Source organism: Haliaeetus albicilla, chromosome 14 (assembly GCF_947461875.1).
Source record: "Haliaeetus albicilla chromosome 14, bHalAlb1.1, whole genome shotgun sequence".
Taxonomy (NCBI): Eukaryota; Metazoa; Chordata; class Aves; order Accipitriformes; family Accipitridae; genus Haliaeetus; species Haliaeetus albicilla.
This window is the reverse complement of record NC_091496.1, coordinates 15,382,780-15,398,395: the sequence shown is the minus strand read 5'-3', so window position 1 is coordinate 15,398,395 and position 15,616 is coordinate 15,382,780. Positions and strand designations below refer to the sequence as shown.

General features: G+C 47.7%; 1 long non-coding RNA gene across 4 annotated transcripts; it reads left to right on the top strand.

The window, feature by feature from the left end:
• Positions 1-442: 442 nt before the first annotated feature.
• LOC138688957 (uncharacterized) lies at positions 443-5,746 on the top strand. 4 transcript variants are annotated; one of them, XR_011327750.1, is made up of 3 exons: positions 443-974; positions 3,013-3,832; positions 3,949-5,746. It is a non-coding gene; the product is annotated as an uncharacterized lncRNA (long non-coding RNA). The 4 variants fall into 4 exon arrangements; XR_011327749.1 differs by having other exon boundaries at positions 3,013-3,861; XR_011327751.1 differs by having other exon boundaries at positions 453-974; positions 3,013-3,179.
• The last annotated feature ends 9,870 nt before the right edge of the window (positions 5,747-15,616 follow it).

Genomic DNA, 15,616 nt, shown 5'->3' with positions numbered 1-15,616 from the left:
CACCTGTGTAGGACAGCCACTGACATGGAGCAACTCCACAGTCGCCTTCCTCCTCCTCTACCCTCTGGTGGAGCTGCCAGACTGTCCTCCCAGCCTCTGGGGCCAGTGGCCCTGAGCAGCAGGGTCCAAATCTGGGGCCAGCGAGGCCACTGTGCTGTTAGTGTTTCCAGAGTGAATGTATGGGTGATGGCAGGATGAAATTTAAACTGCTGAGTTAGATACAACCCAGGTCTGGATCTGAGAAGTATAATGTCAAAAAGAAGGTGGGGAGTAACCGGCCAGCAAACCAACCAAGGGTGAAGAGGAAACTCCACTCAAATGCCCAGCATACCCGGGGGAAAAAAAGGATTCTGTATGAAGTGCATTTTCCTCTTCCACATTGCTCCTGCTCGGTCAGGCATGAGCAGGGACTGGCAATCGTCATTTAGCATGCAAGGTGCTTCCCACCAGGCTGAGCTGTCCATGTAAGGTGCATTTGTGTTTAAAACCGAGTTCCAGGTCAACCTAGCTGCAAGCTGGGGGAGAGCAAAGTCATACGGACCAAGGGAGTCTGTAAGGAAACGGCTGCTCCAAGGATGCCAGATGTCTCTGTCTGCATGTAAGAAAAGCCAGAGGGATAGACACTGCTGTTGGCATGCTCTTAAGCACAGGCAAGGACTGTATAGCTTTCACTAGTGACCTTTCAGCTTCCAAAATCTTGGCTGTGACTTGCTAAAATACACTTTGCCTTCACTATCACTAATGTCCAAGTGGAGGTGGGCGGGAAGGAACTGAACTGGAGCTGGCTGAGCACACTTTGAGCACGCTGCTTCCCTGGAGGTGCCAAGCTGAAGCCAAGCAGCATGGCCAGGCCATCCTGGGCCCTGCAGCGAGTCCTCTGCATCAGAAGTTGCTGCCTGGATGCTGCTCTCAGGAGGGACCTCTCAGTCCCCACAGCCCAGCAGACCCTGGAACGACTCCTGTCCCAGCTCCAGGTAAGTCCTGCAGGTGAGTGAGCAGTCTCAGGTCTTCAGGCAGCATCAGGCTTCTGGCCAAAACCACTGCACCTGCCTTGTGTCTGTACGGGGATTGTTTCCCTTGGTGAGACGCCTGCCGTCTCTGGACAGGGTGTGAGGTTTTCCTCTCCTGTTGGTGCAGGCTCGGGACAGGGCACCCCTGGGTGATGGGCAGGTGTTGGCAGAGCCAGTGGCCACGATAGATGCGCTGTACTCCTGCCGCGTTCATTGGCGCTTCCCTCTGAACCAGCTCCTCTCTAACGGGCTGGTGTCAGCTCGGTGCTGGTCAGGAAAGGGCAGCAGGCAACACCAGAAAGGAAAAATGATTTTGAAAGTGGAAGAATCCAGGATGCCTTCCTCTGCCGGGTGAATAACAAACCACCCGGCCACAGTGTTTGTAACTAGACTCTTCTCTGTATTTTTAGCAACTGATCTATGAGATCATTTTGCTATTTTCAGTTGTTTGTGACTTGGGACTTTTCTGCTGGGAACATGCTGAGTGGGAAGGAGTACATACCCTCAGCTTCAAGCAAGGGGCTGAGCAGACCCTACATACGCAGTAAATTATATTCACTTTCTGAGCAGCTTATCTCCCTGGAGCATCAGCAATCCAGGGCATCAACAACAGTTTTGGAAATGCCCTCCAAGATGTTCCTCCAAGATGCAGGAGAATAAGCATGTACCCAGGAAAAGTCTAGACAGTCTTCATTAAACTGACCTGATTGCTTCCGTAAGCAGGCAGAGTCTGTCTGTAAGCCTGGATGTCATCTCATGTGTCCCATTCACAAGCAAACAGTGTCTTGCTTAAAGCAAGAAATGTAATTCCCCCACATGCCTTTTGGTGACTCAGTGGTTTCAGCGCAAATGGCCTCACAGCAGATCGTATATTCTGCATACACTACACCATTCCCAGCATTAACACAGTGCTTGCTGCAAACACCTACATCTGGCAGCTGGACACCATTAGCAAGCCCTGCCCTCCAAAATGGGCAGCTTGATCGTCCCCCTCTTGCCTGCTCCTCTCCTGCTTGCCCTGCTGCATTACATGCAATGTGCTTTACATCACCTCTTATCTCAAAGTGCAAAGAGACCCTGACCCTGAGTGCTGCTGTTCATTCACAAATGACTAAAGACGCAATAATTAATTGGCTGAGCGATAAGCCACAGCTATAACTTTACGTCAAGCCTGCAAAACTACCTGCAGGATTCCCCTAATGCCACCTGTGCTGTGCTAAAACTGCAGTTTCCTTCGTCTACGCCAGAACTTTAACTTTCATTAAACAGAGACAACCTCTTGCAACCAGGGCAAGGCTCAGAAGAAACGAGTTACTTGGGCTGTCTCTAAGTGGCGTGGCCCTGGCAGCGCAGGGGCTGGGACGTGGGGCTGCCGGCCGCAGCACGGCATGCTCCTGCCCAGGACATTAGGTGTGCCTTAGCCCCTTGCTCCTGTGGCTAACAGCTCCCCCTCCAAATGTGTTTCACACTGTAGATGTGATTTCTCAGTAGCAGCATCCTCCTGGCATCACATCTCACCAGCCCAAGTCCTCTGTAACCTCACTTTTTCTCCCCAGGTGGCTACGTGTGGACACGCGTCAGCCACTCCCCATCCTCTCTTTGACGCGATAAATAATGTCCCACTGCAAAGGGCTTTATACTGAGGAGCTTATCCTCTTTCCCCAGCAAACCTGCGCCGCACCAACAACCCTCCAAAAGCCCCGGCAGCAGTTGCCACCCGGGCACCGGCCGTGCCACCAACCCTTTGGCTGAGCGTCCCCCTGCAGCCGGGCTGGTGCCTCACGGCGGGACGCTGGGACCTGGCTCGCGCCCCAGTCCCGCTGCGCCCACGTGCCGGGCGGCCGAGCGCTCCTGACCTTTAAGCGGGGTTTCCAGCCAGGATGAAATTCTGGCTCTGGAAAACCAAGGGTAAATCCGGGGCCAGGAGAGCTCCGTTTCGTCCGAGCGGACTCCCAAGTTCAAGGTAAGCTTTGGGATTTTTGCACCTTGGGAGCCTTGGCAGGGCTCTGCCGAGCGAAGCGCAGCCGCTGAGCGAAGCGCAGCCGCCCAGCCTGCGTGGAGCCGCGGGACGCTGGAGCTCCTCGCAGCCTGATGGCCAACGACGACCTCTGCGAGCCAGAGAGTGCGAGATGTCTCAGCCTTGGGACTTCAGCGACTCCACAGCTTCAGGTTCACCAGCTCAGCCGCAGAAGTTTTAAGCCACTTTTAATTACTTTTTCTATGGTGCTTCAGATGTATAAAGTGCTTATAGAAGTACAAAATGGCACTTTTACCACCAGGAGACTGTTTATCTATTTTTATTTCCTTTCAAGTTAGAGGAGGCGAGTGGAAGAAAATATGAACTTGCTTTCTCCGAGAAAACAAACTGACCTTTGAGTGTTATGAAAGCCTTTATACAATAATTTGGGCAAAGAGAACTGGAATTTCTCCTGTGAAGCATATTTTTTCCTTAAAAAATGCCAGTTTGCTAAAACCAGAACAGTTTGCAGAAAGGCTTGCTTTCGTGAATCTGTCCATTTGATAGTTGGTTAGAAAAGTTTTGGAACTGCTGAAATGCTGAGTTTGTCAGCATAACTCTTCAAATATGAAGTTTCTCTACAGTTAGAGTTAAAAAAAAATAGAATCAGAAATTTAAAAATAGAAAAAATATATAATATTTTAAAAAATAGAATTGAAATAAAAAAGAAGCCTTTTTGCATTATTTGAAACCAAAGTGTTTAAACTGACCTAATCCAAAACACACTGTGGTCATCAGTCCACAACAGCTTCGAAATTCATATTTCTGGGATGTGGAAAGTTTGGCCCATCCCAGGAGGAGACTGGTAAGCAGCCCTGGCAGGAAAGCTGCAGGGTAGGTGGGGATCAGGGGGGTGAGGCTTCATGCCTGTGCTCTGGAATAAACTGCTGACCTTGTGCAATGGCATCACTTTCTTTACAGGTATCTCTTCTGAAACGGGCTCAAATAACTCCCTGACCTGTGGCTGTGACCATGGTCATGCAACACATGAACTCTGCGTTTGGACAGGCTAGCATGCAGCCGTTACCTCCTCTCAAGAGCTGCACACTAAATAAATATATCCAGTACCGTGATGCAAAAATAATGTTGGTTAGAATTCCAGAAGCCCCTTCTGCCTCATGACTATTTTCTCCCAGCAGCTCAGAGGTGGGACACAGCCACCGCATGGTTTGCCTGAGCCTGCACATGGTGCGGGGAGGGCTGGGGCGATGTTGGGTTGCCCTTATTCATACTTGTTTTACTGATCTGCCCCTATTTGATGGGTTTGTTTTCAGTTTTCAGAATAGCACAGGTTCAAAGCAACAGGTGGAAGCATTTCTGGCTCTCTCCCTCTTCACCAAAGGCAGTGCAAGATGTCCAATGAAAAAAAGAACAAATATTAAGCTAAAGGCACATGTTGGTCTTACTAACCAACACTTACTAACCTTAGAAGGCTTATTACTGTTTTGCTGCTGCTTTTTGCCCCAGAAAGGAAGTATTCTGGGCTGGAAGTACTGTGAGGCATGTTTAGAGCAAGATAAAAGTCCAGTCAAGGTCCTGTCCTCTGTTAAAGCTATTTTTGTCCAGGAAACATATTGGGAATAACTGGCGGGTGGGGGAAACCAAAGGAAATAATTAAAAATAGGTGAGTAAACTGTCTTTCTTTGCCCTCGCTTTTTTTTCCCCCTGCTTTCTGCAACAGAGAAAGCACACAAAACCAATTACATTCATTCTAATTTTGGAAAAAGTGGGTTATTTAAGACCAAAACAAAAAAGGAAGCCTTCACCCTGGAATAACACTCTCCAGAGCCTGCACTGGCAAGGTACTACTGCACTTCCCAGCTGGGCGAAATGATGCTGCCTTTGGCCTTAAGCCCCATGGCACACCAAAGGCATGAAACTGTGCCTCATTGCAGATATCTTTTATTGTGGCTTAGGGCCAAAAAAGCAACAATAATGACTTATATTTGCACAGTACATTTCATAGTCCACTGGGGTTGCAACCAAGTGGGTTGTGTGTAGCTGTGCCCTTCTCATTCAAATTCCTAAGTACCAAATTAATGCGCTGGTTTGTGGTTGTTAGAGAAGACACTAAGTGGCTCTGCCTTTCCTCTTCATTGCTTGGTAATGCATCCTGCTGCAAGTCCTCCTGAGAGCTGCTGCTGTTGATTTTTAACCTCCTAGGGCTGAAACAACATTTTAATACCAGGAAGTGTATAATCAGTGCAAACCTGCCCTTGCTCAGGTCCCCAGCTGGAACAAGACATGTATCTGTTTGAAACCCAGAAAGACAAAACCATTCACTCTCAGTTGATCACCTCTGAACCGCTCTCCCTGGCAGCTGGGCATAAGGCTCCTTCATGTGGAATTAATGCCTGCTCTTCAATAAATCACCCATCGCTTATTTTTTTGCCTCCTTGCTACTTAGCCTAACATTTTCCTGAAAAGCCAGGAATAAAGTGGCATTGTGGGCTTTTTTAAGTTCACAGAGTTGCATGTGATTAACAATAGCCAAGAATCAAAAGCATTATGCTTAAACATGTCTAATAAATATAATGGGGAGAGAGAGAGAGAAGTCTGAAGGCTTTTCTACATCTGAAACAGGTAATTCAAGGGTCATAAAAAATTCACTGCCATAAAAAATGTAAGTCCCTGGAGCTTTTGGAGTAAACCCAGTCTGAATCCAAAGACCATCAACAAGGGATGCCTTTAATAAAAGTTTAATTAATCAATCATTGGATCATGCGGTTCCTAATTCTCTTGTAGTCGGCATTTTACCTAGTAATTAGTTTATCTATGCACTGAGCTCACACCAAAGCCCAGTGTCCTCCTCCTGCTGGGCGATACCGCTGGTAGGCACCTGTCGATGGTCTCCATGGCCCCTGGTACAGCCACGCTGGCTTGACACCCAGACCTTAGCTCAGAGAGTCACCCAAAACCACAGTGCGCAACCAGATCAGGCGGGTGCCTGTACCTGCACCCAGGGCTTGAGGGGTGGCTGGGGATCCAACGTCCCCCCACAGCGGGCAAAGAGGCACGTGTCCTCCCACTGAGACCTGGGGCGATGCAGTGGCTTTCCTCATCACCTGGGATTTTGTTGGCGATGGGAAGTCTCTGTCTCCCAGCTCCTGCTGGCACTGTCCTTGGAAGTCGCAGGGGCAGGATTTGGCTGGGCTGTTGGAGGCTCATCCTCACCCTCCTGGAGCCACAAAGATCCCAAGGCAGTCAGTGTGGTGGTGGGAGGGGTGAAACCGGGACAATGGGCACCTGAGCTTGGGCCTGGGGGTCCCCTGGCCACCTGCAGCATTCTGGCAGGAGCCCTGAGGAGCAGAGCAGCCCAAATAAAGTAATTTTGCAGCCCAAAATACTGCCATTGAAGCCAAGTCAATGTCAACTTGCGTTCTACGTGTTTACGGGTTGTCCTGCCCACCTTTGGTGTGGAAGAAATAGTAGCAGTTGTACACTAGGCTGACATGGTCCCTTCAGGCTCGGGCTTCACTGTGCTAGGAGGGAAGCCCAGACCAGCTCCTGCCCAGAGGCCACCACAGCACCCAGCCTGGGAGATGAACCTGACCTCAGCTCTGCAGAGCATCACCTGCCTCCTGGGATGTCCAGCGCAGTCCTACATCCAGCCTATGCTATAGGCCCAGTTCAAATAGCAATAGCATGAAATTCTATTTTACTTAACTCAGTTTTGCTTTCTATAAAAACATGGTAAGAAAGTTCATTTCAGCAACCAAACTGGGGGGGATCCATAAAATAACTATCACCGTCCAGCTTTCTGAACTCCTCTGTTGTTAGATGGAACTGGTTTCTTTTGAGGACTATCTTTATTTTGACTATTTATTTAGAATGTTTATTTTGACAATCAAACTAGTATGAAAAAGGCTGCCTTGACTCCAGACCCAACCTAGCAGCTTTGAGGCTGATCTGCTTTAGGTTTCTGAGACTGGAAACTAGTGCTGGGCTTGCAGAGGGTGCTCAGTGTGTCACACCTAGCTTTGCCTCTTGACCGTAATGCCACCTGAGCAGAGGCTGTGCCCCTTCCCTGCCTCCTTGCTTTTTTGGGGCATTTTCTCTCAGTAGGTCTATGAGGCCTTCTACAGGGAAATACTTCGTAATCTCTACTAATCATAAAAGAAATTAGGTAGAAACCCACATAGGAACCCTCTAGTTGGGATCTAGAAATGCATCTTGCCAAGAGCCAGAATCGACATCTCCTGGAGCAGAAGACTGGGTTTGTCCTCCTCAAAGGACAACAAAATGTGAGGATGTCCCCACCAGTGCAATCCTGAGTCTGTGCTGCACCTCTGCAGTGAAGCCTTCATGCTCAGCAGTAGGTTCACTCTTAGGCTGGCATTGATTCTTGGAGGCTGGGACCTGCTGGAGTAATCCAATGTGCACAGCAGCACATACATGTCTTTTGACATAAGGGTGACAACCGAATGCCTTCACAGCTGGATTGAGCAGTATGATAGAGCTAGGTTGCTTGTCTGATTTTGTGAGAGACTGAAAGAGTTAATGTCTCAAACATTGTTGTGGGGCAAGTTCTGCTTAAAGACAAACCCTGCACAGCAAGGACCCAAGGTGAAAAGACCATCAGCTCACACATCAGCAACAGGAGGGGGAGGGCGTGCTGGAGGGTGCACAGCTCCCTGTTCTGATACAAAGATCAAACAATGGCCATGTCTGTAGGGAAGGAGAAGTTACTCCACAAACGACCCCCAAGCCCAAAGGCTCACAAACTGCTCATTAACCTGATGAGTTCAGGTGCCTACTCGAAGGAGGGGCAGGGATGATAAAAGGACACCAACTGAAGCCCCGGGTGTGCAAGGACACCGGGACTGGACCCCTCAGCTGACTGGACCCCTCGGCTGACTGAACCAACGTTGGACCCAGGACTGGTGAAACCTTTCTCTCTTCCTTTTTCTCTCTTTGTCGTCTTCTTCTCTCTTTCCTTTTCCTTTTCCACAATCCCTACACCTCATCCGTTTCAAGATATAAACCGTTGACCAAATCTGATACTAAGAGTAGATCCAGCCGCCCCGTGACCCTTCTCTGAGGAGGAGTCTGGAAAGCAAGGGGGTCTGCTCTGAACCTCGTGACTCAACGGGAGGGATCTCCTTATTCCCTGAATTGATGTATATGGTTACACAGTTTAGAGAAGTAGTTTATGCCAATTCCTGTTGTGAGAAACCCTGCCACCTACTACCACACCTCCCCAGTTCAGTTTGCTTCTGTCATGAATAAAATCTTTAACTGATCGTTTGGTGCCGTTTCACCTTAATTTAGCCCGAGGGAATTTCGAATTAAACACGACTCCCTGGTCTGTCCAGTCTGGGTCATGACAGACTTGGCACTATGGGGTGAGATTGTGCACTGTGGGAGAAGGCGGAATCAATCAATCTCAGCGTTTTTAGCTCCAGCCTTGGTTATGTGAAGGGCCATCTCATTCTGTGAGCACTTTTCACACATCCCATTACGATCCAAGCAGGTTTCTTACCTGCCTCCTCACTCCTGTGCTGGGGCACTTGTGGGTGGGAGGGTAGGGGATGGTATCTCCCTCCCTTTGTGTTCCCAGGCTGGGTAACTGGTCCCCAGCTGACAGCCAGCTGGCAGAGACACTGCTATCGCCATACTCACCTCGGGGTCCCCTGGAGAGTGTGTGGCAGCACAAATGACTGCACAGCAAGTGCACAAGGCAGTCCCTGAGTCGTGCACATCACCGTGTCATTCGTCAGCACTGCTGCAGTACGACTGCTGTTCTCTCACTGATCGCGTTTCTTTTTGATGAAAGTAGATGGACTTTAAAGACCCAGAGGAGTGATTTCAGGCAGGGGAAGGTCAATGTGCAGCTCAGTCTTGCTGGGCAACTTCATACTGCTGAGACTAAGCTGAATTTGATAGTGGTTAGCTAGAAATGTGTGGATGTGCCTCCGCCCCTGGAGACACGTGTCCACCAACCCAGGTAGTCGCTGGCTACGACCTACCCTGTCTGCAAGGGGATGCAAGCAAGTTTTCCATGGCTGGACTGAGCAGTGGGATGCACACTTGTGGTGGGTACAGTTGCGGGGAGGGATTTCATGAAGCTCCCAGTGCTCGCAGGGAGCCACCAGGACAAGTTCAGGGGTTGTGGCAGCCTCCTGGAAAAAAAGCCAGCACGGGTTGGCCACTGCCCATAAATCCAGCGAGGCCACTGTGGCATGTACAGGCTTAATGTGGGAGGGCAGGTGTGGCTGGGAGGGATTCAGGGAAAGGAGACAGAGATACCATGTAGACAAACAGGAACAAGTAGGATTTTTTTTAAGGAAACTCCTACTTTTTAAACAAGAATAGGAAACCCTGGAGGAGGTGGGGATGCTGCTGCTTCTTCATCCTTTGCTTCCTTGAGCAAGGCAGGGAACTGCAATGCAGTTGCCAAACAAACACCAGGAACTGTAAGTCCAAGGCATGTGGCAGCTACAGAGGCACCATCTCAGCCCCAAGGTTTTGTCCTCTTGGGCCTGAAAACACCCAGGGTGGCTGTGCCTGACTCTGGTCTCATATAAATCACTATAAATCAGACATAGATCCCACTGAGTCAGTAGAAGCACATTACTGCCGTCTGTACCTCATTGCTCAGTCTCTGGTATGCCATTTCACAAGGGATCCCCAATTCTTTGGTGCAGGTCTCCTTTTCCACACATTTTAAAGAAGATGAATTAAGCTGAGCCAGTTAATATGTCAACCAAGTTGAAACATTTGCAGGTAAAACACAGAGCTCAGGTTGATAATGACAACTGGAAACATTACTAGACCAAAACGTAGCATCTGGAAACAAAACAGCTGGGGATGCACACGAGGCTATTGAGCTAGTTTGATGGGGAGCATTGATTTTCCTCTACAGTCAATTGCTGCCACATAACTTCAAAAATACTCCCTGCTCCCACTTTGTTCAGAAGTCAAAAATGCTCTGCAGTGCTGGAGAAAGGGTTGATGAAACAATAGCTCTTTTTGTCTTTTCTTTCTCCGCAACACAGGGAGAGCAAATTGCCAGGGAAAAAAGAAACAAACACACACGTATCCGCCAAGATGAGGTTCGTCCTTTTTGCCAGTGGGCTGAGCAGAAAGTGTAGCATCTTCCTCAGAGGAATCACAATGACTGCAGTGAAAACTACAACTGAGCCAACTCTGGTGCTAGGAAATCCTAAGTTTTCCCACATGAAATGACCAGAGAAGATTTTTTTGTCACTGAAGACTATTACCTTCTTCCACAAAGGCAGCACAGGATTTAAGAGTGCAAGCAGCTGCCCTCAAGTGACAGGACTATAAATCTCTGTCTTAAGGGCAATGGAAATGAAACTGCCTCAAGTGCTATTGGAAAATCCCTCCTTGTTTCTTACTGGGTTCAACCAAACAGAATTAAATCACTATTTTTTTCCTTACTCAGGGCTGTGTATCTTGTAGATAAAGGAAGATAAATGTACAACTGTCCACCTCTGGCAGCTGATGCTCTGTGCGCAGGGGCTGTAAAAAAACACCTTCCAGAGTGAGGCAACGACTCATCCGTACAGGAATCAGGCCCTATTTTTGTTGAACTTACTTACTTTTTTCTTTCTGCTAGGGAAGATCCAACACCAACATTGCTGTCATAGCAGCTGCACAAGGAAATAAGTGATTTCCTGTCTGAGCGTGTTCCATCGTGCTGCATTTTATTTTTGTGCTAAACCACAACCAAGCATGTCACTCCACCCTGTGCTGGGGCACTCTACCCCATCCCCTGCCATGCGAAAGGCACTGGGAAAATATCAGGGAGGCGAAACATGCCACCAAATGCCCACTCAGTACTTGCGCCAAATGCATTCCCCAGAACTGTGCTGCCGAGGCAGTTTTCTGGACTTTCAGAGTAGCTGAGGGCTCTTCTTGCAGCATTGCCCCTTCATCCCAGAGCTGTCAACCTAAATGGGGACAAGAGGTCCAATCCTTGGCACAACCTTCAGTCCAAACTTGCTCCAGAAACCAGAAGATAAAGAAACCCTCTATCTGGCGGTGAAAATAATGGAGAAAAAAACCAAACATTGACAAGCCTCTTATTGCTTTTCCTTTCCTTAGTAAAAAGAGCTAACTTGCATCCTAAAAGAAGTAGGTTCTGCTTGGGTGCGATGCCACTGACGTCCGTGAGAGGGCTATCAGCAAGAGCATTTGGGTGTTTTACCCTAACGCAGAAATCTAGAAAACGCACTGTCAGCTGATCACAAAATTCATAGCCACCCCCTGCTTCTTTGCAAGCTTTTGCACAAGCTCTGGCTCAAACCAATGTGCCCTCGCACCAGCTGGAGCAGCACACAGCAGCTGGGTGCAACGTGACCTCCGCTGCCCAAACCAGCTCTTGCAGCAACAAAGTCATTAATATCTTTGCAGCCGCAGGGGGCAGTTTCTGGGGGCTCTGCTGCCTTCAGCCCTGGGTACCCACAGGCTCCTGGGCAATCTTCTGCATTGTCAGAGAGTCTGACATGAGTCCCATGCCGAGGACTGATTTTTCTTAATAAGCAAGTTGAAATAAATGACATTTTATTCACACACAGCTGAAGATTTTGTTGGATCCAAAATGACATGTTCTGTGTCTGATCAGGTTTGAATCTGTCCTCATTATTAAATAAGGCAAATTTCAGAATAAAACATGGTTTCAAAATGAAGAAACTACAGCATTTTATTTGAAAACATGTAAGTATGAAATCTTATTTCTAGACACATATTTATATATATATGTAACATGTTAATCAAAATAGTTCATACCTTTTTCTTCTCTGTAGATATCATACCATTACCTTCACCCAAAAGATACTTTCTGAATTAAATACAAGTTTTGGTCAACACAAGAGACGTTTGGGGGGAATAAGCCATCTACCAGAAAGAAAGGAAAAATAATAATAATAATAAAAAAAGACGATGACCCAAACCCCAAATCCTTTTCTAGTTCTGAGATTTTGCTCCCATTCACTTTTGCAGTCATCAGTAGAGCTGTTGGCTCTTCTGTATGTACCTTGAGTGAAATTCAATCCAGTCTTGAGGTCAACATGAATGTCAGTATTGCCTAGATGGAGGGGTCCTACTTGAGAGGTACATGATCTATAGACTTATGCTGGTTCATTGCACGGGGCTGAATGTGACCTTTAGATTGCTCCTTCAGCTCATCTGAGACTTTGTACATTATCTTTGGGACATTAAGCACAGCAGGATGAGCTCTCCAGGGAAATTCTGCAGTGTTGCCAGCCCTCTGATGGCTGGTCCCGTGGGATGAAATGTACTTCTATCTCCAGCTTCTGGAGTCATATGATTATGTGAGGATCTCAGCTTTCACAGCAGTGAAAAGTAGGTTTCTAGCCATTGAGACTGCAGAGAAAAGCTGGCAAATGTCACCTCCTAAAGGTAAAGGATCAGAAGACAAATGAAAAGGAATCTCAGCTATATCAAGAGCCTGATTTTTAAGCTAACTGCATACCTTAAAAACAGCATGGTTATGAGGACCGACTATTAACTTTTGAATAGTTGGAATAAGAAATAATATAATGAAATTCTTGAAGAGAGAAAAAAATGCTCCTTGCTTTTTTCCTTCTTCTCTCCCTGACCTTCTTCCTTCTTTTCTAAGGCTCTAGCCTATTTCTTATGCTCCTTGATGCTTCTCAGTCCAGAGATGCCATTGGAGGAGGATGCTGTTAACCAGTCAGCTGGAGTGTGAGTACTGGGAATTTTCCAGGGTTACAAAAATGTTTTCCTTGCATCTGCCAAAGCTAACGGCAGCAGTCACTGAACACGTGCCACTGGAAAATCACAAGTGGGCTGGCTGCCAAGTATGCAGAGCTCTTTGGACAGAGGCATGCCAGGGTCTTGTGAGTGTGAAAGGACATTGCCGTGTCTGAGCTGGCAAGGCAGCGCTCCAGGCTGGCCCTGGGCACGTGATAGCCCACGACTGCGTTCCCAGCCAGGAGGGCTGGGGCTGAGCCATGGGCTGCCTGCAGATCTGCACTGCACGCTGCTGGGCCTCGCACCGAAGCGAGCCTTGTGCGAGGACTGTCCACTTGGTGTCTGAAGAGCACATTTATTTTTAATGGAGCAGTTTAAGCGGAAGTAAAGTGGTCAGCGTGAAATAAACAATCATCTCAGCTAATGGCTTGCTGACATTCAGTCACAGTTCATCAGGGACATCTCCAGCACCTCTTGAATCTTGTGCCAAGCCATTAAACCCCTCTCACTTGGCAATGAGCATTTGCCACAAAGAGGCTAAAAAGAAAGCTGCTGAGGAATTAGTCTACTGTGAGCACGTGAAGAGGAGGGTCGTCAGTGTGGTGTTTGGAATTTTAAATCTATACTGCCCATGTATGCCCATACTAGATCAGACCTGGAGCTTGTCTGACCCTATAGTCTGTTCTCTGGTAGTGCCCAAAACCAGGGGAAAGATACATAAAAGTATGGAAGTGTTTCTCCCAGCCCCAAATGAGTTGTGACACATGGGATTTGGTGAGGGAGTCCATTTGCCAGTGGCACTGTAGCAAAAAAGGAGATCTTTCATACAACTCGGTGAATCCCGTGGCTGTCATAATGTCTCATCCAGAGAAAAGCTAGTGGGAAAGGAGGAATTCATGCAACTTAGATCATAATTTTTCATAGAATTTGGTTGGAGGGGACCTTTAAAGATCATCTAGTCCAACCCCCCTGCCATGGGCAAGGACATCTTTCACTAGATCAGGTTGCTCAAAGCTCTCTCCAACCTGACCTTGAACACTGGGCAACCTGTTCCAGTGTTTCAGCACCCTCATCGTAAACATTTCTTCCTTGTATCCAGTTTTGGTTGTATGTGTCCAGGTGAGAACCTCATCTTATGTATACAGAGAAAAAGTGGAGTATTCCCACAGGAACACACACCTCTCATTTGTGTTGATTTCTACCTTCATGTTTTTGCACTGAAGCCAAATTCTTCAATTAAAGCTATCTATTTTCATGGGAGATGCTCAATGACATCCATTTTTTTTAGGATATGACTTCCAGGGAGTTATTCTTGATTTATATCATTAAGGAAAAAAATCGAATGAAGCTCCATTTTATAGAAGGTTTTGTCAAAACACTTAGGCCCTAAATTCTGCCTTCCTTTAACAATATGCATTTTAATCAGGTGCTTGAAATTTATAGCTTAATGTAGATTATGTGTGCATATGTTATGTGCCAAGCCTATACATACCTGTTTGAGGGAGCTCCAAAAAACCCCCAAATCCTCTCTCTTGGATGTTAACGGGAAAGCATGGAGAAGGTAGAACTTTTAGCCACTATGTATAGCCCAGAATTTGGTGTGTGCTCAGTGCAGAAGGGATGAAGGGAGAAAATAACAGTGGATTTATGCCTCTGCAGAACCAGCCAAGCTGGGACAGCCTCGCAGTTTGCTGTCCGTGGCCCTCAGAGGTTGTTCCAGCTTTATGTTTCACTAATACGCTCTACTGAAATGCTGCCTGGGGCTGACAGACTACCAGCAAGACTGATTAAACCAACTACTGGAAAAATCCCCAGGAAGCTACTCAAAACATAGCAATTCCAGTGCTGAAACACGAGGTGTATTAATTCCTAGAACTGACTCCTGGGTTTGGTTGGTTTAAATTATATGTTCATACACACACACACGCACAGCAGCCCATGCCCGTGAGATGACAGCACAACAGGTATCTCTTACAGCATGGCAGAGCTGGAGGCTTTAAAGCGCTGTACACAAGTAAGGCACACCTTACTGGCTGTGCTCTGTGGACATGCAGATACTTGCTGAAGGACACATTGCGATGACAGTGGCACCAGTATGTGTAAAAGACCCTGGAGTGACCACATAATTAGGTGACCTAGACTTTCCTTCTAAGCTTTCTGTTCTTCAAAATTTTCTGTGAGTATAGGGCTCATTTGTGAATATGATGAATGGCTTACAAAATGGCTTGTACAGCAGGATGCTTACAATAAAATGGGTTTGGAGGAGACAAGGCAGCGTTATTATTCCCCTGCCTGCCTGGCTGCTTGCCAGCCTCCTGCTGCCTGCTATCTCCCATCACAGGAGGTTGGAAAAATTCCCTCAGGATTGATTAACATGAGAAAGATCCTGTGAAAAACGGAGGCGGTATGAAGGAGGGAGGTGATGGCTGAAGGGAGAAATTAGGCTTGCAAGGACTGACACAAGCAGTTAAGCACCTGGAGAGGTGGGAGAGCAATGAGAGTCACCGCAACAGGGAACAACAAGGAAATCCCAGGCAACTTCTTCTCTCTCTATGGGTGCTCCAGCCCTCCCACAAAAATGCTGCTTCTATGTGAGAAAATTCAAGAGTGGCAAGGAGAGCCACCTGCCCTGGAGCGCTGCCGGTCAGCAAACTGGTGAAGCACGCTGGGGCAGGAATTGGACACACGGACATGCTCCCAGATAATTCCCAGGCACAGTTCAGATGTGAGGATGGTCCAGAGGTGGTTCCCAACAGGTCATACAGCCACCATGGTTTGGAGGCTGAGGCTTTATGAGCGGAGAGTCATATAACACCATGTCAGCTGGCGTCTGCCTGGGAAGGACCCTGGCCACATTTAATTTCCTGCAGCTGAAGCATCCTTGGAA